The following is a 24,336-nucleotide window of genomic DNA, read 5'->3' as shown; positions in this document are numbered from 1 at the left end:
GTTGTCATCTAGAAGAAAACGTGCAGCATGGTTCAAGGATAAATTATTCTGTGGTTGGATTTTATATTTATTTATTTGGTTTTAAATCCTGTCCTCCCAGGGCAGATCAGAAGGGTTGGTGCTCTTCTTTGTAGGGTTTGGGAATTTGGGGCAGGTGCATTCTCAGGGAAGAGGTGGGTTTTTATTGCCATCCTGAAGTTCAGTAGACCTTCTAATGATCTTATGTGGGTAGGTGGCTTGTTCAAGAGGTTTGGTAGGTAGTGTGTACAAGATCTTTTTCAGGCTGTCTCAAGGTGAAGGACGTGCATAATCGTCTTTCTTCTTGTGAGCGGAGCAGTCGATTTGGGATGTAGGGTAGCAGTTTGTGTTGGCCATATAGGCCGGAACCAACTAATGGAAGAGTTTGTAGGCCATTACCAGGCCTTATCATTTGTTGAACAGCAGCCAGAGGGCAGCGCCAGGGTGATCAGGTCTTGTATGTGAAGATTTTTCAGGAGTTGGATGGTGGCATTTTGTACTCGTTGTAGTTGATGGGTGTTTTTTGTAGAGATCCCATTTAGGAGCATGTTGCAATAGTCCATATAGGATAGGATGAAAGTACCGTATATAGTAGTTGAGCGAAGTCCAGCTCTGAGAAATATTGTCTGATTTTTCGTAGCTGCCAGAGGTAGTAGAATGAGCTGGATACTACCTGGGAGATATGATTGGAGATGGAAAGGTCACCGTCAGTGATCATCACTATGCTGTATACCTTGTCTTTGACCAACAGGGTGGCAGATTCCCAGGAGATGGACAGCGTGCGAGTTTAAGGTCGTCTCTTCTTATGCAGAAGAGTTTGGTTTTTGCTGTGTTTAGTTGCAGTTTGTTTCAAGTCATCTGAGAGGCAGTCATGTAAGTTTGGAGATTTGAGCGTCTCGGTTTATGCCTAGTGGTAGGTATAGTTGTATGTCATCGGCAAACAAGTGGATCTTTATTTGGGATTTTAAGGCCATGTCTATCACCGGTCAGCTATAGAGGTTGAAAAGTAAAAGGGACAGGAGGGCGCCCTGAAGTACTCCATATTTTATCGGTTTAGATTTAAGTAGGACACTTTGGGTCCTATGGTTCAGGAACAACGAGAACCATTAATCATTTATTCCAATAGTTGAGAGTCTGGCAAGGAGGCAGTGGTGGATCCAGCGTTGGTTTTTTTTAAGATCGGTCGGATGATTGCCGATTTCCAGCTTTGCGGTACTGTTCCCGATTCCAGGGAGGAATTAATTAATGGTAGGATTGATTTGATGAAGACGATATTTATGATTTGATGTCTTGCGATATTTATTATGGGATGTGATTTTGTGATCCGCCTTGTTAAAGGCAGACTATAAATAAAAAACTATAAAACTATAAACTAATGTCATGGTTTTGATTTATGGGGCCCTCTACAAGTTGCTCAAGGCCATTGAGATAATTTTTATTAATCGATCACTTTTGCTCACAGGCAACATTTTGCCCTACCTGGCATCAGCAGCAAAGGGGCTTGAGGAAAAGGGGTGAAAGTTAGTCTTATCCCACCCCTAATCGAAGTGTTCCGCTGTCCCTGGCTTTGACTGTCCGTGGGCAGTTTGACTGTTCTGGCAGTTTAGCTCGTGGTTAGGAGTGCCACCCTCTCTCTTGTTTTTGTCTTCAAAGTGTGGGGGTGGCTAGCTCATGCCAGTTTCCAGGAAATAATAAAACATATGGTGACCACCTTTGCACAGCTAAGTATACTGTATGCCAACAAAAAATGATAATACATACGAGAAATGAAAGATTATAATAAACTTATCAAACACATATTCCCGGTTAACAACACCATCCTTTGTAATGTTTAACTTGGTGCAGACTAGGAGTTAGAAGGAGCAGCACAATCAGAAAGGGCAGGTAAGATTTTGTGATTAGCAAGTGCCCGGCAATAACTAGCAGACTGCTTCTCTGAAGTCACATGATCTCAGAATATTTTTCACCCCCGATTGCTTTGATTGGACTGTCACAGATGTTGTCCAAAGATGATGCACATGAGGTTTCTAGACCACCAGTTCCCCATATGGCGAGAGGGAGCTTGAAGCAGATTAGATCCGAGCATGCCGGTGGCTTCAGGTCATATTTATGGAATTCTGTAAAGCATGTGATCAGAAGGGTATTTAAATAACGCAAATGGTTCTCCAAGAGATCCATGAACATGGACAGAAGATTTGCATCATTTCATTTAAAGAACCTCATTAAATCTGCCTGTTTTGGTTACAGTTAGGGTCGCCATAGGGCTCCAGAAAAAGGACGGATTGAGACATCCGGGTTTTACTTCTACTGAAAGCAGTGGAAGTAAAACCTGGATGTCTCAATCCATCCTTTTTCTGGAGCCCTATGGCAACCTTAGTTACAGTGAAAACCGGAACAGCTTTTTACTAAAATGTAATTCTATCCCCCTTACTCTTCTCTTCTATATATAAGTTCATAAGAAAATAAGAAATGCCTTCACCGGATCAGACCCTAGGTCCATCTTGTCCGGCGACCCGCACACACGGAGGCCAAGCTTTTTTTCCTTCTCTTCCTATATTTTAAGTTCTTGTAAACCGTGCCGAGCTCCACATCCGTGGAGATGATGCGGTATATAAACTTAAGGTTTAGTTTAGTTTACCACTCATCGCTCTATACTAGACGCAGTGGCATAGCGAGGGCGAGTAGCGCCCTTTCCTTGCCCCCCGCTCCTTCCCGTCCCCCTGCCATGCGCACCCCCCCTTCCCCCGATTGGTGTAGCCCGACTTTACTACAGGAAGAGGCGGTCGGAGCAGACCGCGAGTGATTTTCTTCACCCGCCGGAGCTCCAGCTACCCTCTCCTGCCTCCCCTGCCTTTTGACAGGCAAAACACTGTGTTTGCAGTTTTTTGAAATTCGTGGGGGGGTTCCTACCCCCAAAAAAATTTCAGGGATGTACTGTATACAGCTCAGGAGACATTTGAAATTCCCCCTGTCAGCCCTTTAAGTGCTTCCCTAGTCTGCTCTCTTTTTTATAACTATTATAGATCAATCCCTTCCCCTGTTGTAACACGTTGATCCCTGTATGGTTTGTTATGTGATCTGATCTTCTAATACTGTACCCTGTTTTAAAATGTACATCGCTTAGAAGTATTATAAGCGATACAATCAAATTTTAAATAAACCTGAATTACCTGATCTGTCGCTCCTGCACCAGACTCACCACGTCTTTGGCTGCGTTGTCGGCGTTAGCACGCTGCTACTGGTTCTGCCTGAACTGGACACAGGTAGTTACATCTCAAGTACTGGTGTAAATTCCTTGTTTCTGGGTCAGACAGAACCAGCGGCAGTACAAACACGCCAATGCCTACTCCATAGCTTCTTCTGGATCTGGCACAGGAGCGTCAGGTAAAGGGGGGGGCTCACTAAAATCGGTGGCGGGGGGATGCAAGGAGGGAGAGAGGTGCCGAACTTGGGGAGGGGAGGGAAGAGAGAGATCCAGTGAGAGGACCGAGGATGAGAGGGTGAAACTGGATGCGCAGAGGAAGGGAAAGAGACACTGGATACGAGGCATGAGTGGGATCGGTAGCATGGAATTCTGCTATTCTTTGGGATTTCTCTTTGGATTGGCCACTGCTGGAAATGGGATACTGGGCTAAATGGACCAGTATAGATAGTCTTATTTTCTTATGGGGCAGGGGAGGGTGTTAGATTAGAGAAGATGCTTGTGTACAGTATTTGGTATTTTCAAAACTAGACATGCCCTTTTACTTCCCTTCCCAAAGCTGTGCAAATTTCAAACGCAAAGTGCAGAAGTGCCATCACCATGCCCTAATTTTCAAAGAGGAATTAGCTCAGGTACTGCTGTACCCCTGCAACGCAGGCAAGTGAACCAGGCCAGCTCATTTGTGCTCGTCAGTAACAAGAGAGATTGAAAGGGCCTCCGCTTAACTATGCTTTGCCACTTTTGTCAGACAATGTCCCGCCTTGTCATCACTATGTAGAAATACACTTTAACATGTAAACATAGAATAAGACGGCAGAAGAAGGCCGGCAGCCCAACAAGTCTGCCCACTCGAAAACCCTCCCTCCCTGGTGTACCCATCCTTTATGCATAACTCTGTAGCATCCCCACCTGTTTGTCCCATCGACTTCTGAAGTCGAGCACGCTACTAGCCTCGACCACCTGGCGTGGAAGTTTATTCCATCGACCAATCACCCTTCGGTGAAGAAGTAATTCCTGGTGTCGCCATGAAATCTTCCCCCCTTAAGTTTTAGCGGATGCCCTCTTGTTGCCATGGGGCCCGTAAGAAAAAATAATTCTTCCTCCACTTCAATGCGACCCGTAATGTATTTGAATGTTTCTATCATGTCCCCTCTTTCTTTGCGCTCCTCGAGAGAATATAGGTGCAGTCTGGTTAGACGTTCTTCATATGTGATGTCTTTAAGTCCCGAGATCATCCTAGTGGCCATTCTCTGGATCGACTCCATTCTCTTCACATCTTTTTGATAATGTGGCCTCCAAAACTGGACACAGTACTCCGTGGATCTGTATAACGGTAGTATGACTTCAGGCTTTTGGTTGATAAAGTTCCTTCTGATGCAACCCAGCATTTGTCTAGCCTTTGCTGAAGCTTTCTCCACCTGATTGACAGCTTTCATATCTTCTCGGATGAAAACTCCCAAGTCCCTTTCTGCAGTGGTTCTCGCTAAGTTTTCACCGTTCAAGGTGTATGTTCTGCACGGGTTTCCGCTCCCAAGGTGCATTACTTTACATTTTTTGGCATTAAAGTTTAGTTGCCAAGTACTGGACCATTGTTCCAACAAAAGCAGGTCCTTGTGGCCCGTTCCGAGCTCTCCTGGGAGGACGAGATATATAACCAGCTAAATCAATATGGAACTTTGCCAAAGGGTAAAGAATGAGAAGACAGAGCCCCCCTTTTTCATAAGGTCTTCAGTTCAGTCCCTAATCGTCCACAGCGTTATCTCCGATAATTATCTTAATCTCTGTGGACCCGGTTTACAAGGCAGTGGCAATTTGCCTGGGAAATACAGCAATTATAGGTGGTGCTTCCAAACTAGACGGTTTCAACCACATACCGCTAGCTGACAGGAAACATACTCTCAACACGATGCAAACTTTAATCCAAATTTGTATATTTGGCCCATAGCGCTTCTAACTGTGTGACATAGAGGAACATAAGCCTGGAGCCCTCGCTAGCCGGCGATTCTGACCCTGGAGTTTCAATTACAGCATGTTGATAATCCAGAACAAAAGCTAGGAGCACATTAAGAGCAAAGTGCCTGGTTAGGCCTTAATTATAACAGAGATCACAACAAGGAAGCAGTGTTAAGGGCCAAAAGGGCCATTCCGCTCAGCTCGTGGCTTTAATGGCCAGCTGTCATCTAGATATAATGGCGGGGTCACGGCTTTGCAAGCAAGCTAACTAAACAGTGTTTCCAGTAAGAAGCTGGCAAAGCAGGACCTACCACACCACACCTTTATACAGAATATGATATGTTGGCAGTTTGCCCGTCACATGAGTAAAGGTTACAAAGCCGATATGCATGCAGTTCTCAGACACGCTAAGCAATCTGAAAATATTTGTAGGAAAAAAAAAAAAAAAAATCAGAAAGTGGAAAGGAGAAAGGCCGTGCCACACTGGGGTTTTCTTCCTGCTATCGTTTATTCTTAGGTCAACCACCAGCAGTCTTTTTTTTGTGTGTGTCAGTGCTAAGAAGTCATCATTCTACCTCATTTTAGGCAAGATAGAGGAGCATGAGCCCTTCTACTGTATATGAATTCTGCAACCACCCCATTCTGGATTTAGCATCCTGTAGCCCTGAAGGGGGTTGAAATACTACCGTATTTCCCCCAAAATAAGACGGTGTCTTATATTAATTCTGGGTCCCAAAAAATGAACTAGGGCTTATTTTCTTCATGTACAATGATCATCTCTCCCTTCCTCTCCTCCACCCCACCAATCCTCTTTCCTTTCACTCTCTCCCACATGTCCAGCATCTTTCCTCCCCTGGACTTAGTCTAAGTGGGCGATATAGGACGGACGAGTCCCTGGGCAGAGACCCTAGACCAAGGCAGGTCATAAGGACAAAAAAATATAATTAAAAGGACAATATCAGATGTTCCCAAAGTACTTGGAGGGCTTCAACCTCAGTTTGGTGGGACTCCGACATCCATGCTTTATTTATTTTTAAAAATTTATATACCACCTAACTTCTAAGTGATTTCCAAGCAGTAAACATTCATAAAATTAAACAGACTTTCAACCATCTTGTCCACCTACACTGTACAGTATTTTCTGCAACCTACATACAAGCAATAACAAATAGCTTGCGTAATAAAGTTTCCAAGAATTGAAACATATGAAAAACTTAATGCAACCTCTGCATATAGGCATTAACGAACAACTGAGCCAGAGTGAGCAACAGGTGAGAAAAGTCTGGTGGGTGAGAACAGATTTAGTGATCTGGGTTGGGTCACCTTGTCTTTGTGCATTTCTAATCTAATCTAGCCTGGGCTTCCCCAAACAAAACAGCCTTCCTAACCTGTTTCTAAGCAGATAAACTCTGCACATGCAAGGAATTTCTTTTTTTTTTTTTTTAGACACTCATGGACAAAGTACAGCTGAACATTTCAGGGTAGTCGGTCCCCGAGATGCCACCGCACCTGCAGATTTGATTTTAACATCTCTCTTTTTTTAAATAATGCGTTATCTCGAAAACACTTGGACCTTCCGGGATAGTGCTCTACAAAGATCACCGATTCACTGAGGGAGGTGAATTTTTTGGTAGAGACTCTACTATGGGGCTTAACACATTTTCTTCAATAATAAAACAGAACTAGAAAGAAAAAGCATTAAAATCCAGGCTCAGGATGTCTATGCCTTAGATTGAAAGCAACTCGCTTTCCTAGAGGAGGAGTTCATGATGAAGTACTGGTAAATTTTAAAGAGCTGCTGATTGGTGAAACTGACTGACCAAAAGTAAGGAGTTAACTTTAAGAATAGCCATACTGGGTCAGACCAATGGTATATCTAGCCCAGTATACTGTCTTCACGGAGGCCATTCCAAGTCATAAATACCCATCGAGAATCCCAGAGAGAGCGGGAGCCAGCAGGCCTTGAGCATGTGCAGATGGCTCAGGACCCTTCAGTCTAACACAGAGCGTCGGCGGTGATTTCTGGAGCATCGGGACTATAAGTGCGATGTTGGTCTGGGGTAGGAGGGAGCGGGTAGTGGAGGATAGCAGTGCCGGGAATCTGGAGGGGTGGAAAATAAGCACCCTCATCCAAAGGAGGCTTGAATATAAACCGAGAACCCCATTTCAGGGCCATTTTTTTGGCTCAAAAATCTCAATTTATATTCAAGTATATATGGTAAGTAGTTTAAGGTGGGAGAGGGGAAGAAAGAGCCATGTGGGTTCTGAAAGAAGGAAAAAAGTGTGACCGACTCCAAGACAAAGGGTCCACCGGGAATACCCATAAGGCTAGGGCAGGGGTAGGCAATTTCAGTCCTCAAGAACCGGAGCCAGGTCAGGTTTTCAGGACATCCATAATAAATATGCATGAGATAGATTTGCATCTCAAGGAGGCAGTGCATGCAAATCCATCTCATGCATATTCATTGTGGATATCCTGAAAACCTGACCTGGCTCCGGCTCTCGAGGACCGGAATTGCCTACCTCTGGGTTAGGGGAATGAAGAGAACAGTCCAATAGGGACAGAGCTCAGCAATAGAGTAGTGCAGCCCGATTCAGGGGAAAAAAAATTTCCAATTCTATTCAGCTTATTGAATTGATTCTCCTTCCTATCTCCCTGTGTGGCAGCTTTCTATCCTTCCCATCCTCATGTGCAGTACTTCCCAACCTCCCCTCCTCCGGTGAGGCCCGACATACCTCCAGGGCCTCCTAAAGCTGTTCATAGCCAGGGCTTCCCTCTGCTGTGTCACTGATGATGCAGCAGAGGGAAGCCCTGGTGGGGCAGGCCATGAACAAGCCTGTCCAGAGCATGCGTCTGCTAACCATCCACCGTTGCTTCTGCTGGTGCTTTAGGAGGCCCTGGAGGTATGTCTGGATTCATGGATGGGGGGGGGGGAGATGTTAACTGAAATTGGTGAGTCCAATTTGGGGGGAAAATGAATCGATTCACCGAAGTGAATCGGGCAGCACTAATTGAGACAAGTCATACCTTTGCTGACCCATCAGGGCAAAAGTTGTAGACATGACCAAGAAGTACAGCAGTGAGACAAAGGATCTAAGCTCAGTTGAGAGAAAGGGATGGTCTTCACAACAGAAAGGACCATTAGCGGTGAAGCTTATTAAAAAGTAAGCAATAGTGGCTGCAGCATACATGAGACTACATTACACACAATGCACTGCTCACACATGGCAGGAAGGCAGCACTAATTCAAGGAAGTGAGACTAACATTAATACATCTTAGAGCTACGTCGTAAAACTAGAGTAAGGCTGCCAGAAGCAGAACACAGATAACAAAAGGGGTCGTTGCAATCCATAAAATCAAAATTCTACCAATGAAACAAACAGGAAGCAGGAGCTATCCAACTGTGGAAAATGCCATTTACAGACTGTTGATATATAAGAACTTTAGCACAGTTATATCATCAAAGGGCTCCAGCTTCAGTCTGTAGTCGGTGAACGGCAAGCAAAATTCTAGCAACTTTTCAAGTAAAAATAAAATCCTGAAAACCCCAGTTGGAAATGTCTGAAAAGACCTGAAAATGATTTCTTTAAAGAAAGCCAAAGCAGAAAGGAAGGGAGGCATCAAGAAATGCAAGGGAAAGTTGATTTGTTTGGGTTTTGTTCTGTTTTTCTGTTTAATTAAAAAACAAAACCCCACACCCATAAGAAGTTGTTTCATGAAAGCACTTCCTGCCTGCCTTGTGGGGAGCACAGTAGAGGTTACAGAAGCTGTTGAACTTTTTTTTACTGAATGAGTTGCAGACAAGCCAGTCCGTTTTGCTAGAAACTTTTTAACTTGTTGTTTCAAAAGAGAAAATCCTCCCTGAAAAACAGAAAAACTTCAAAGCAAAACAAGAGTGTTCTAAATTTAGACGTTTTAGGACTATCAGACATTTTGCTGTAGGAGACAGTGCCATCTACTGGTCAAAGAGGCATAAACTGGCTACTTTTTTCTCGGTCACACAGAAGTACAGGGTACAGGCTAAAGGCAATACATTTGTACTAGACTGAATACATCTGCGACTAGGTTTAGAATTTATACTCCTTTCATCTGGCCTTTTTATTTTGCGAGTCTGCAGGGTTGATGATCATGCAGAATGTGGTTTGGCATGTTACACGGATTTTGCTGCCTCTCACCAGGGTTACCATATTTGGAGTCTCACATCCTCTATCCCAGGGCTAGGGAACTCCGGTCCTCGAGAGCCGTATTCCAGTCGGGTTTTCAGGATTTCACCAATGAATATGCATTGAAAGCAGTGCATGCAAATAGATCTCATGCCCATTCATTGGGGAAATCCTGAAAACACGACTGGAATACGGCTCTCGAGGACCGGAGTTCCCTACCCCCTGCTCTATCCAATTCTCTGGTCACCCAGTCAAAGAAATTGATCAGATTTGTCTGACAAGATCTGCCTCTAGCGAATCCATATTGCCTCCGGTCCTGCAATCCACCAGATTCCAGAAACTTCACTATTTTCTCTTTTTAAAGCGTCTCCGTTAATTTGCTTACCACAGAAGTCAGACTTGCTGGCCTCTAGTTCCCTACTTCTTCCTTACTTCCACTTTTGTGGGGAGGGACCACATCCGCCCTTCTCAAGTCCTCTGGTACCACTCCTGACTCTAAAGAAGCATTGAAAGGTCAGCTGGTGGAGCCGCCAGAACTTCCCTAAGTTTCTTCAGGACCTTCCATCTTTAGTTTAGCTAGCTCCTCACGAACGCAGTCCTCTGAAAATTGATCAGGGTCTACCACACCTCCAGCCCTATTTGCAGAACTCACATTGGGAATTAAATACCATGGTTTGGGGGCTAGGAAGAAGGTGGGGAGTGGAAGGGTCAGATGAATCAGATCTTCCTTTTCTGCTTCTGTGGGCAGGCTGGAGAATAACACCTCGTACTTGAAGTACTGAATATTTTTGTTACTAATTCTAAGTTACCCAGTTCCAGGCTGGAGATTTTGGGGCACAGTTGCCATGCTGGTGAATTTATGGGATTTGCAGCAGCAGTTTCAATGGGCAACATCAGGCACTACAAATCCCACAGTGCTTTGGGATACAAGTTTAAAACCAGGACTGGCCCAAAACATCTCCAGCCTAGAACCGGGTAACTTGACATCTTTACGTATCCTTTTCGTGATGGCAGCAATCAACCTCACATTTATTTATTTATTCATTCATTCAATTTTATATACTGTTCTCCCAGGAGAGCTCAGAACGGTTTACATGGATTTATTCAGGTACTCGAGCATTTTTCCCTGTCTGTCCAGGCGGGCTCACAATCTATCTAATGCACCTGGGGCAATGGGGGGATTAAGTGACTTGCCCCTGGTCACAAGGAGCAGCGTGGAATTGAACCCACAACCTCAGGGTGCTGAGGCTGTAGCTTTAACCACTGCACCACTCTCCCCCTTATGGATGCAGTGCAAGTGCCCTTTGCATGTAATTTCTCTCATATTTATACGTGGAACAAATATTTGCCCACCAAAATGTGTAATTCAGTCTGTCGTAACTCTTCCAGTTCCGCGTAATCATCTGGATGGCTATTCCGGTCATAATCATGAAGAGCTGGCTTTTATATCTATCTAAAGAAGGCTTAATATGCAATATTGTACCACAAATTATGGCTTCGTAGGTTGACGGGATTGATGACTCAAGAATAATATTTATTTGTCCCCAAATTGACTTCCAGAAATTAAGTGTCATTGGCCAATAATATAATCATGTATTTTTTAATGGGTATAACTTATGGGCAGACTGGATGGTTCAGGTCTTTATTTGCTGTCATTTACTATGTAATCCAAGAGAGAGAAGAACGTTAAAATGTTTTGAAAGCAGACAGACATAAACCAGGAAGTTAGTAAAACAAAAGCCTACTTGTATTTAGCAGACTTAAAATGTAGTTGACATTCTGTAGGGGAAATGAAGCAAAATACAATGTATCTCAAGGTTTCTTACCCGACGGGGGTGAGGGAAAGAGGAAATGCACGATATAAAGGGAAAACACATTTTTAATATTAGGCACCTTCTCACTAGAAGTCAGCCTGCAAATTCCAAATGAAGTACGTCTCAAAACGCCCCCTGGTCGTGGCCTTCAACTGAAAATTGCCAAACGACGTTCCTACTCCCACTTCATGCCGAGCCACTGGGATTGACTGCCCCCGCAGATCAGACGCCTTGAAGGCCTCCTCAACGTTAGGAAAAAAACCCCCCAAAAAACCATACCTCTTCACTTAACTCCCACGACCGACAGATTACAAAGACACTCTTGTAATCCAAAACACTCATTTATCAAAGCGAATTTCCCCATAAGAAATAATGGAAACTCAGACGATTCGTTCCACAACCCAAAAACTTTAATACAAAATGCTATACGTACTTGTATTGCAAGACCTCGCTCATTTAGAGCAGTCACTACACTCTGGCAGCGTCAGAGAGAGAAGAACCATCGGCTCAGTTGTGATGATGCGACGCGTGTATACTGTATGTACAGTGGTGCCTCGCACAGCGAACGCCTCGCACAGCGAACGCTGCGCACAACGAACTTTATGTCTTGATTCGTACAACGGACTTCGTTTCACACAACGAAGTCCGGGGTTCCTGCGGGGTTGGATCGCAGCGGGGTTGGTCGAGCCGCGAGGGTAGTCTCCTTCTCCTTACCTGCCCTGTCGCAGCACACAGCCGACCGGAAATCTTCCCGATGTCAGCGCTGACGTCGGAGGGAGGGCTTAAGCAAAGCCCTCCCTTCCTCCGACGTCAGCGCTGACATCAGGAAGACTTCCGGTCGGCTGTGTGCGGCTGCGGCAGGGCAGGTAGGAAGAAGGCAATGGCGAACGAAAGAGGGGGGAGGGGGCGGTCCGCCCCGAAGAATGTGCACAGCTGGTCAGGTCCCCCGATCGACCGACAACAGACCCGGCCGACAAACCTCCCTGCCCTGTAGCCGCGAATCTAAATTACCTCTTACAGCAGCTTCAATAATCCAGCTGCTGTAAGAAGGTAATTTAGATTCGCGGCTACAGGACAGGGAGATTTGTCCGACCGGGCCTGTTCTGTTGTCGGTCGGGTGCAAAAGCGCCACAAAGGTGGAGGCAGGGAGGGAGGAAAGGTGGAGTGGAGAAGAAAAGACGCTTAAGGGGGGAGAAGGCCGCTGAAAGCACATGTTGGAGCAGGGGATGAGAGGGAGGGAGAGAAGGGGAAATATTGGACAAGGGCAGAAGGGATGCTAAATCATAGGGTGACAGGCAGAGAGAACAACAGGAAAAAGAGTGGAAGCAATCTTGAACCCTGAGGGTGAGGGCAGAGAGAGGTGGTGAGATGATTGATCATGGGGAGAGGGACAAAAGGGAATAGAGATGGGATAGGAAGATAGTGGAAGTAAAAGGACAGGGAGATGTATGTTTTTAGATGTATCTAAATAAAAATAATAACAAAAAATTTATCTTTTTTATGTCATCTTAGCATATTTTATGCTGCAGAACGAATTATTTTTTTTTACATGTATTCCTATGGGAAAACGCGTTTCACATAACGAACGTTTCACATAACAAACTTGCTCCTGGAACCAATTAAGTTCGTTGTGTGAGGCACCACTGTACTCGTATTGCAAGACCTCGCGCGTTTAGAACAGTCACTACACTCTGGCAGCGTCAGAGAGAGAAGAACCATCGGCTCAGTTGTGATGATGTGACGTGTGTATACTGTATGTACTCGTATTGCAAGATTTGCTCATTTAGAAGAGTCACTACACTCCCGCAGCGTCAGAGAGAGAAGAACCATCGGCTCAGTTGTGATGTGTGTATACTGTACGTACTTGTATTGCAAGACATTGCTTGTATATCAAGTTAAAATTTAATCGAATGTTTTGCTTGTCTTGCAAACCAAGTTACTGTATATTGATACAAGATCCTCTATGCATCACATTAGGATAAAAAACTTGCATTGAAAAATCTTGCACTGCAACTATGACAACTGAAACCTGCCAACTGTAATCTGCTCTGAACTTTTTGGGGAGGAAGGAACAGAAAACGAATTAGATAAATCAATAAATAAAACCCCTGAAAGTAGCTCTGGGCAGTAGAGAACCAGAGCTGTTCCTTACCGTCTTCCCAGACGGGTTAACTGGGGTGCTGCCTCGCATTTGACCCTGACGGCTTTTGATGTAGGACTGCGATATCCCTGGCTGAGCTGCTGAAGACTGAAATAAAGAAGCTTTCTTACTCCCACAGAGAGAGAGAGAGAGACCCTGAACGCTCGTTACTAAGTATTTTCATGCTTCTAATGGAGGTAAGTGGCAGCTCCTCAAAAGAGGAAACAATATACTTATGAAACCAAATATAGTAATGTGGCAAACGGGAGGCAATTCACTTGAGACCTGCAGGCCTGATCTAAGAAACAAGTGGAGGAAAAAAGCCTCAAAATCCAGCCGACACGCAGAGGGGCATAATCAAAACACACATCTAAGTTCGATTTGGACGTAGGGCGCTAGTCGCCCAAAGTCTATATTTTTTTGAAGGTCGTCCAGACCGCCACTACATCTGTCGTGTCCAAATATTCATCCAAGTCCCAGACGCCCGGAACAAGACCTTTAGGATGTGGGAGGGGCCAGTATTGTGACGGACTGGCCACCCAGACATGGCAACAGCGCAGCGGGGCACCTTAGAGAACACTGCTGTGAACTTCACAAAAAGGGTGCCACATAAATATCTCAGCAGAATTCTCATATATGTAATGTTGATCCCCCCCCAAAAACCCACCTACCTACAACCCCAATAAGGCTGCAGGTGTCACCTATATGGCAGTAGAGTAGTGTTTGGGTTTTGTTTTTTGGTGGGCTCACATATTCCACCATTAATGTAGTGGTTAGAGTGGCTTATGGGCCTCGGTCCTCCTCTCTAAGGTTCACTAGCCCACCCCCAGGCTACTTAAGCCACCTCTATGCAGCTCTATGGGTTTTCCTAGGCCTGTTGCTGATCTTCCGGAGGCAGGTTTGTATATTTTTATTCTGAGTTTTATGGCGGTGCGAGAGGGGTCTGTGAACACGGGGGGGAGTGCGTGGGAGTCTTTCCTTTGTCTCTGCAGTGGTTATCTGGTTACTTTTGGGCGCTTATATCCTTTTTAGATGGCCTAAGTCACAACGTATACGTTCCGTCCAGGCAGCCTTGTCAAACTTTTGATTATTGCTGCAGGATGACTTAAGGCTCCTCTTTTACAAAGGCGTGCTAGCGGTTTTAATGCGCGCTAAAATGCCCCGCGCGCAAGCCGCTACCGTCTCCTCTCGAGCAGGTGGTACTTTTTCAGATAGCGTGTGCACCAAAAACGCTAGCGCACTTTTGTAAAAGGAGCCCTAAGTGTAGGCCGGCCCACATCGGGCCCTAACCATGCCACCAAAAATGCCCCTTTCTGCTCTGGGCGCACAGCGGGATTCTGAGGCCTAAAAAGGCCGTGGATATGTCTACTGTAAAAAGCCGTCCTTGTGATCGTCCAAGTGCCAACTTGGGCGGGTTTTTAAGACATATTTTTCTTTCGATTATGAGCCCCACAGTATTCAAATGCTATCACTTTATATCATTGGCATATAAAAACTCCACTTAATTAGTCTTCAAGCCTCAAAATTGAAAATAAAACCATCCTTTTGCACAAACAGTGGAAGTTAAGTGATGGCGGGCCTCAAGCGGGTTTTTGTTCTGGCGTTAGTACTCCAAACTTCCTCCAATCAATCCTCTGAAAACTGCAGATCCTTTTTCCCCAAATATTCACCAGGCCCAAACGCAGAACTCAGAATAACCTAACCAGGAATCCTTGTTTTTGCCAATCTTTCGGCTGCTTCCGGGGTTTTAATCAGCCAAAACTTTGTGCATCCACTTATGCGTAATGGTGGCTTTTTAATATTGCAATACAATAAGGAGCAGAACAGTCCAGGTTTTCAAACCAAAAAGGATTTTAATATCAAATCATACAAACAGAGCAATCTGATGACTCGACTCAACACGGGCTGTGTTTCGGCTCCAAAGCCTGCCTCATTTAAGAGGTATATTTTTAACTCTTTTCAATGTTTTGCAACTTTTTAATTGTCTCCATGTATTACATGATTGTATATTGGTTTGTTTGGGGTGTTTTTTGTTTTTTTTTACAAATTTCTGTATTATAGACTCTAAGACTCCTGAAGCAGGCTTTGGAGCTGAAACACGGCCCGAGTCAAGTCATCAGATTGCTCTGTTTGCATGAATTGATATTAAAATCTCTTTTGGTTTGACGATCTGGACGGCTTTGCTCCTTACTTATTTTAAAAATGTAAACCCTGCTCAAAACCTAAGCAGTTCAAATAATACATACACAAACACCACCACAACAATAAATAAACCAAAATACATCTAAAACTTTTCTAAATCAAAATCAGAAAACCAGAAGATTTCAAGAAAAAGCCCCCATGGTATGTGCAGAAGTTGATATTTCCCCCCATTAACTAGGGGCTTCATAATTTTGGCCATGGATTTGTCTGAATGTGAGAAATCAGGAGCTAAACTTCTCTAATGATGCTCATTCCAAAATCAAATCTAAAAGAAAACAGCACTAGCTGAAAGTTATGATTTCAGAGATGCCAAGTTTCGCTTATTAGGAGCGTGCCCCATTCATTTGAAATCTCTCACACTCAACCGAGCTTCAGTATCTTAAATCTAAATCCTTTATGTGTAAAGGATGCCAGGCAAAGAGACGACATTTTTATGCAGGTGTGCTTTAAATCGAGAGAATCTCATAGGTTCCTCCTGTAGTTCAGACAGGAAGATTTTACAGGAAGAGAAGTGCATGCTTCACGATTCTGTCGCTTTGAATTTGTGGCACACATACTACCTACTTTACAAAAGCAACTGGGCGGGCACAGTGAAGAAGAGAGGAGAATGAGCTGGCAAGGAAACGGAAGACGCCCATGGCAGGCTGACAGGCTGCGAGAAACCTTTCAGAGCTGATGGAACACAGCGTTCCAGAGGGGCAGCTGATGCTATGATGGCCAGACGATAAGCAGAGAAAAGACAAAAAAAGACAAACAAACTCAGAAGACCCAGTGAGACCCAGTTTGCTTTGCCAGACCCTCCCAGGACATTTACAAGAGTGGCTGCCGGACTGCCGTTGGAAACTCTCCATCGCATTTAGGTCTAAAGAATTCACCACGCCCTTTTCCACCTGCAGAAGACAGCTCTTACCGCAGCTACATATCAGAAGCACAGACATTGCTTAGGTCGTCCAACAAATATCTTCATAAATCAACTTACAAAGGGTTTTTGGCTGCATCACTCTCTCTTTGGCACAGTTGTTGGCTCAATTTTTTTTTTTTAGGGGGATTCCAGTTCCATCAGAACCAGCTTCTACTGGTTCAAACCCATTTTTAACCTTCTAAGTCCAGTTGTTACAGCAATAGTTTTTGGCTTGGGCTACTAGCTGGCTTTTCTCCAATACATGTTAACACTCCGAGACTGGCCACCAGGTGTGGTTCTGCGTGCTGTACCTTAGAGGGAACACTGGTAGGGACCGTTGGCTCTTCTGTCAGCTGGGAGCAGAGGGAAGCAGCAAGAATCTTAAAATCTACAGGTTCCGCGTTACATACAAATCCGACTTAAGAACAGCTTTAAAAACGTTAACTCGTTCTTAACTCGGGGACCGACTGCATTCCTCTAAACTCGCACCATGTTTTCAAAACCGCCTCTCTTTTCTTTTTTCTTATAATCCAACAAATAATTGTACATCAATTTTACCATACATTTATAACACATAACAATTTTTCAGCTGTTCATTTATACATTACTTTCACATAAGTAACCATGTTGTTGTGTACACTTCTGACATATTCTTGTCCATGAGTTTTATTTCCTGTGTGTCAGTCTGTTATCTATACAATCACATCAGCAATATCAGTTTGGCGAGTCCAAAAACACCAATGGAAGAAACTTGAATGATTTAAAAACAAACAAAAAAAAAATCTATGAATTCCACTTTAAACAAACAGTTGAAACAATCCAACTGTGAATCTGAAAAAAAACCCTTTTCCCTCCTCAACTTGATGCAAGTTTCAAATATCTTCATCAGGAGGTGTGGGGCAGTGGTTAAAGCTACAGTCTCAGCACCCTGAGGTTGTGGGTTCAAACCCATTCTGCTCCTCGTGACCCTGGGCAAATCACTTAATTCTCCCAGGTACTTTAGATAAGATTGTGAGCCTGCTGGGACAGACAAGGAAAAATGCTTCGAGTACCTGAGTAAATTTATATAAATTGTTCTGAGCTCCCCTGGAGAATGGTATAGAAATTTAATAAATAAATCTAATCCAATCCTTTGTTTTATAAACCGCATCATCCCTGCAAAAGAGGGCTCTAAGTGGTTTATATTAAGAGCTTGCACATTACATTAATTTAAAAATGTGCACAAATTATACTATAAAATATAACAATAAAACATTTAAAATGTTCCAGCTACAAATATGAAAGAATGAATGCTGAAATGTTAGGATATAGGACTGCATTTGAAAGGGGGTGGAGCCCATTTGAAAGGGGGTGGAGCCCATTTGAAAGGGGGTGGAGCCCATTGACATCATTTCTTGAGTCACAATAGTTGTCGTGTACCTTTTCTTCTTATTTGTCCTCTTTACACATCCAGGGTGGGAGGGAGGGAGATGGGAAAACATTATAATTATTATTCATTATATCTATTTTATTGAAATTATACATGTGGTTTTATTTTCATTAGTTAAGGGGAGGGAGGGGGATGAAAATGTTTGTTGTTAAAATATTTGTATATTTAAAGTGCTTTTGTTTGATTCGTTTATGTTTAAATTCACTGTATTGCACTGTTAATAATTGAAAACTAATAAAGGTTTACAAAAAAAAAACAAACACCCATTTAAACTGTGATCATACTATTTACCTAACTCATCTTCACAATGCTTTCTTATTATGCATATATTCTTAAAAACTTATAAACCTAATTCATAACAGGACTACATACCAATTGGGAACTCCACAACAGTTCACTAACTGCCAGCACTGGCTAAAACTCCATTCATTCTCCACCCAACCTTTCACAAAATGCTCTGTTTGATACATTTTTAAAGTGTTTCAGCGCCCCCATGTGGTAGGCCAAATATTTTACGTCATAAAGTAAAAATAATATACAATCCACTCAATTTTTCTATTTAAGCCAGCTGGATAAACAATTTTTTGTGTGAATATGTATTATGTCCCTTGTAAACCAAAATACGTGCATAGATCACCCTCTCTAGGTAAATGAACTTGTAATAACACTACAAACCGTAATTCTGATATTGAATGGCCTTGTTGAATCCAATGTTAGCTCAAAGGTCCCTCCACTTTACACACTGTTATTATTTAAATGCTCTGCAATTCGCATTTTAATTTTTTTTGCTGTATTTGAGCAAAATAATATTTTCCACCGGGGCACATCATAAAGTACACAACCCCAGAGCTATTGCAATCTGTCCTCGCTTTTAAAATAAAACGTTTCACCACCATGTGGGACAAGTAACTATGTAACCACTACAGAATATCTGCTATAATAATATCCTTAGTGCGCATGCGCACTTCAAAATCCGTGGGTCCGTGATTCGTGGTGCAGTGCCCCCGCATGCGCAGTAGGAGCCTGTGGCGGTTTGCGTGCGGCAGGTGACCAAGGATGGAGACGAGGTAACGCGGAGTGGGCTGCCCGCACCCGGAGAGCCAGTGTGCGGTGATGGCATGCTGCAGAGGATATTCGGGGAGGCTTCGTGGTGGCTGCGAGCTTCCAATGTGCAGCGGAACCGAGCAGCGTGATCAACAAGCGAGGGAATAGAGAACGGCACTCTTCTGCGGAGGTGTTATTGTCAGCCGCGGACTGGGTTTCACGCCGACAGATATTTGTCCAGGTGGTAGGAAACGGCCCAGCAAGTGTGGACATGATGGAGGAAGGGGGTTTGAGTGGAGACAGCATGCAGACATGGTGGCATGACTGAAAGGTTACTAAGGGGAAAAAGGGGGGAGTTGGTAGTCGCAAACATGAATGCAATGGATTTGAGGTAGGGGGGTACATACATAGCAATTGGTGGAAATCGTAAATAGAATGGATATTTAAAAAAGTGAAAGGATTGTATTTGGGCGTTTCAGCTCAGCAGTTTGTTTGCGTCGGAAGGGAACAGCATTGATGCTTACTGCGTTGATTGTGAGCTGCTGGATTATGGATGCTGTTACTGAGGGACAGGAGGGGGAGCAGGGAAGGGGTACTGCTGGACAGGGGACTTCAGAAGGATGGAGGGGACAGGAGAGAGACAGATGGCCTTGGGGAAGGACGGAGGGGACCGGAAAGGGAAAGATGGCAAAAGGGGTGAAACAGGGTCAGAGAGAGATGGTAGAGGGTGTGAAAGGGGGAAAGGGAGAGATGGAAATGGTAGGAGGGCCAAAAGGATACAGAGGACTAAGGAAATGGTGAAAGGTGAGGCGGTGGGACTGGGATCAGTGGGAGGCAGAATCCGGCCATGGTAGAGGCTGGGCATGGGTGGGGTCAGGGTATAGGTGGGGTTATTCTAGCACCCGTTACAGTAACAAATGTAACGGGCTAAAACACTAGTATACAATAAATACATCTTCCACACTGGTAGTGACTCGGGAAATTTTCTTGTTGGTGAAAAGCACTTTGAAAAGGGGGGGGAAGGGTTAATTAGAAAGTATTGGCATGTAGTTAGTATACCCAGATTTAATATCTCCCCCGGATTGTTATTCTTTTTATATGAAAACCTGGTTATACTAACTACATGCCATTACTTTCTAATTATCTCCCCCCCCCCCCCCTTTGCTGCCCCTCCGACGTCACTTCCTAGGTTTGGGGCCCGGAAGTTATGTTAGAGAGAGGCAACACTGAGATGGGCAGCAAGTTCGTAATGCCGTTCGCGCAGGGAAAATTAAAGACGTGCAAAGGTAGGGAAGGGGGAGGAGGAGAATGGGTGACCGCGCCCCCCGGCAACCCTCTTACTATGCCAGTGGCACCTGCCACATATAGCAGTGTTATCACCGAACACTGGCGAGGGCCCGCAGATTCCAGGTGTGTGTCGAGATGCCGGCAAGGAGGAGAAGCGACGGCAAAGGCTGACTGCTTACAGGACGTGCCTCTCATGGCAAGAGGCATGTCCTGTAGTCCTCTATGCCTTCTCCTTGTCTCTCCTTCTGCAGCACCTCCCCTCCCCCCCCCCCTCACCATTAGTTCAGGCCAGACACCCGAGTGACATCATTGACGTCCATGCATTTCCGGGTGCCCTCCAGCCGCAGTCCTGCGATTAGTGTGCCGCAGCTTAAAAGGTTTGCGACACGCTGACTTATAGAATCAGTCTCCAAGCGCTTCCATGCTAACTCCAAACAAAGTACGGCATGCTTAGTGCTGGAACGCTCTTCCTGAGGCCGTTATAGGAGAAAACGGCCTCCAGGGATTCAAGATAAAGTTAGACAAGTTTCTGCTAAACCGGAACGTACGCAGGTAGGGCTGGTCTCAGTTAGGGCGTGGTCTTTGACCAGAGGGCCACCGCGTGAGCGGACTGCTGTGCACGATGGACCACTGGTCTGACCCAGCAGCGGCAGTTCTTATGTTCTTATGCAAGCGCTGATGCTGTGCCAATAGTTGCCATGGTAAATCTACAGCTACCATATGGTAAAAATCTCAGGTTAAGCCACTACAAATTTTTAGTGTAGTACAAGAGTCATCCAGTCTATTATATTTATCGTCTTATTGTAAGGAATCCATAAGGTCTTCTCTGTCCTCCCCAGAGGTCTTTCCTCCCTCCCTCCCTCCCTCCCATCTCCACTTTGTGCCTAGCTGCAGATAACTGAAGTACAAAATGGCTGCTTGATTTTTGGCCGTGTTTTTTTCTGCAACGTTTAATAGATGGATAAAGGGGATGGAGCTCCTTTCGTATGAGGAACGACAAAAAAGGTTAGGGCTCTTCAGCTTGGAAAAGAGATGGCTGAGGGAGATAGGATTGAAGTCTACAAAATCCTCAGTGGAGTAGAACGGATCGATTTTTCACTCCGTCAAAAATTACAAAGATAAGGAGACACTTGATGAAGTTACAGGGAAATACTTTTAAAACCAATAGGAGGAAATGTTTTTTCCACTCAGAGGACAGTTAAGCTCTGGAACATGTTGCCAGAGGCTGTGGTAAAAGCGGTTAATGTAGCTGGCTTTTAAAAATATTTGGACAAATTCCTGGAGGAAAAGTCCACAATCTGCTGTTGAGGCAGACATGGGATGGTAGCATGGAAGGCTGCTACTCCTTGGGTTTTTTCCAGGTACTTGCGACTTGGATTGGCCTCCGTGAAGATGGGATACTGGGCTTGATGAACCACTGGTCTGACCCAGTAAGGCTGTTCTTATGCTCTTATAATGAGCCAATTATAGGACAGTCAAGCCACTATGACATCACTGATGAGTTTGGCCCTTAGGCATTGACGGAATGAGGCATTATGACATCACAATATCAGCTCTGGAATGTTGCTACCCTTTGACTTTCTGCCAGGTACTGGTGACTTGGATTGGGCCTCCATGAAGACAGGATACTGGGCTAGATTCACTACTGGTCTGACCCAGTAAGGCTATTTGTATGTTCTTATAATCTTCATACATAGAAACCTGTAAGACTGAACTACTGGTAATGAATAGTTCCAACATGGCATACTCCATTGCCACTAGGGACCTAAGCGTGTTCTGCAGTGCCGGTCCAGTATCTTTACTCTGTAAACCACACAGAACTGAGAGGTAGCTACGGCATACAAGCATATTATTATGCTATAGTCATGGCACTGAAACAAGCCTGAAATCAATATTTTGCCCGAATTTGTTTTCAGAAGAAAAGTTATTTTCATTTTTGACCATGTTTTTTGCTTTTAGCCAAAAATGAACATGTGTTTTTTGTGAAAGCTGAAAATTTGTGCTTTCATCCATTTGTCTCCCTCCCCTCAAACAGCAGTTGTCCCCCCTCTCCCAAGATCTCTTTGAATGTCTCTCCCTAATCCAAGGCCACCCTGGGTCTGTTTTATAATCCCTGGTGATCTACAATGGCAGTTTAGGCAGGAGCGAACTCCAGTTACTTCTGCCCATTCTGGCAGCGAGACTCTTGTTGGCCTCACAGTGGAAATGACCTTCGACATCTATTTTGCAGTGGCTCAAATTTCATTTTCTTGGCAAAATGGATCATTGAAAGCAGTGGCCTCAAACTCGCAGCCCGGGGGCCACATGCAGCCCGCCAGGTCCTATTTTGAGGCCCTTGCTATGTTTATCATAATCACAAAAGTAAAATGAAAGTTTCATGATCATATGTCTCTTTAGCTATAAATGACAATATTATTATTAAGACTTAGACAAACGGAAAGATTTATAAACTATAAAGTTTTACCTCTTGCAAAATTGTCATTTCTTTAATAAGAGAGTAATTTTTTTTTTTTTACTGAGGCCCTCCAAAGTACCTACAAATCCAAAGGGTGGCCCTGCAAAGGGTTTGAGTTTGAAACCACTGATTTAAAACCACACGGGCACTGTTTCTTCTAAACTGAGCAAGAGCCCTCCACCTATAGTCCTGCCAGTAGGGGGTGCTGTTTCCCATCATGTTCTGCAGCTCCTGGGCATCTGCTTGTCCATAGCGACTGAAAACACAATACTGAAGCCCCCCCCCCCCACACACACACCAATACAGTCAGAGGACTCATGCTCAGTTTAGAGCAAGGGTGTCAAAGTCCCTCCTCGAGGGCCGCAATCCAGTCGGGTTTTCAGGATTTCCCCAATGAATATGCATGAGATCTATTAGCATACAATGAAAACAGTGCATGCAAATAGATCTCATGCATATTCGTTGGGGAAATCCTGAAAACCCGACTGGATTGCGGCCCTCGAGGAGAGACTTTGACACCCCTGACCTAGGCTGAGACTAAAAGCGGTGGGGTGCTGGGTTAGTCTATTTTGTATTCTGGTTCTACTTTGTTGTTATTCCACGGTTGCCTGTACTTTGTAGGTGGCTTTTCTGTTTGAAAATAAAAAATTGATTACACATAAAAAGTGGCACGGACCTCAGATTTTTAAGGATGTACGGGTTTAGATCCGCATTTTACCCCTTCCCCCAAATATAGCATAATAAGGGATCACAAAAATAGTGATCTCAGTTCCCCCCCCCCCAAAAAAAAAAAACACCACATTGGTTTCCCTCCTCAAGAATAACAAAAAGCTTGGTGGCTTCCAAAACACTCCCCACAAGAAGAATGACAGGGAACTTGATGGCTTCCATCACAACACAACACCCCCCTCCCAAGAATCATAAGTGCTTAGCAGCCCAAAAACAGCCTATCTTGTCACCGTTCTTTGCCAGGCCCCCCCTTGCCTTTCCCTTCTGCCCCTTAACCCCTCCCCCCCCCCCCGCCCACCTCAGCCTCTGCCCAGCAGTTGGATTCCCCTCCGGTCCAAAGAAGAGTCTGATTCTAACATGATTGCAACAAGTGATGTGCAAAACCGAAAGCGAAAGTAAACCCACACAGACAACTTCATTTTGTTTAAACGTATTTAGATATGCAACATGCTTTTGCTAAAGAACAAAACCCAAACAATGCCAAGTCTTCTAGAAATAAAATCCCTGCAACTGCATCGACCGGTCCCTTTAACTCGGGCAACGAAACAACCCGGAGTCCAGGACTTACGGCTCGTATTATTGCCTCTGCCTGGTTTTCACTTTCGCCTCCAGCTCTCAAAGTAACCGAAACGAGACACCTACCGTGTTTAGCCGAATTCCCCCTTCGTCCGCAGGTATTTGTAACCCATTTTAGGTGTCGTTCCCACAGCTAAGACGCTGCTGATACCAAATCTTTGTCAAACGCAAAGCCACAGATCACTTTCACTTTCCCTTTCTTTGCACTTCCGGGGCGGGACTCGCAGTCGTTTCATTTCTGGGAACGACCCTCTTTGGGCAGAATGCTGGCAAAAAAACAAGGCAGGATGAGAAGGCTACAGGTGGCTTGTAGGATCCTGCTTTGCTTCCCAGATTATAAAACGGTGGAGGGATGTGGTCTTTGCTCCTAGAATTCTGGATCCAGGAGTGCCAAATCCGAGCAAAATAAAGGATTACAGCT

The 24,336-nt window shown here is 44.5% G+C and overlaps 1 long non-coding RNA gene across 1 annotated transcript in view; it reads right to left on the bottom strand.

Annotated features, from left to right (window-relative positions):
* The window catches only part of LOC117351590, a 105,639-nt gene extending 81,524 nt beyond the window's left edge, over positions 1-24,115 (bottom strand). Inside the window, exon 1 of the long non-coding RNA XR_004537482.1 lies at positions 23,982-24,115. This is a non-coding gene — a long non-coding RNA (uncharacterized LOC117351590). The remainder of the gene's footprint in view (positions 1-23,981) is intronic.
* Positions 24,116-24,336: the final 221 nt, after the last annotated feature.

The sequence above is a fragment of the Geotrypetes seraphini genome, chromosome 18 (assembly GCF_902459505.1).
Source record: "Geotrypetes seraphini chromosome 18, aGeoSer1.1, whole genome shotgun sequence".
NCBI classification, from domain to species: Eukaryota; Metazoa; Chordata; class Amphibia; order Gymnophiona; family Dermophiidae; genus Geotrypetes; species Geotrypetes seraphini.
Note: the sequence above shows the minus strand (reverse complement) of the source record. Positions and strands in the feature narration are given on the sequence as shown.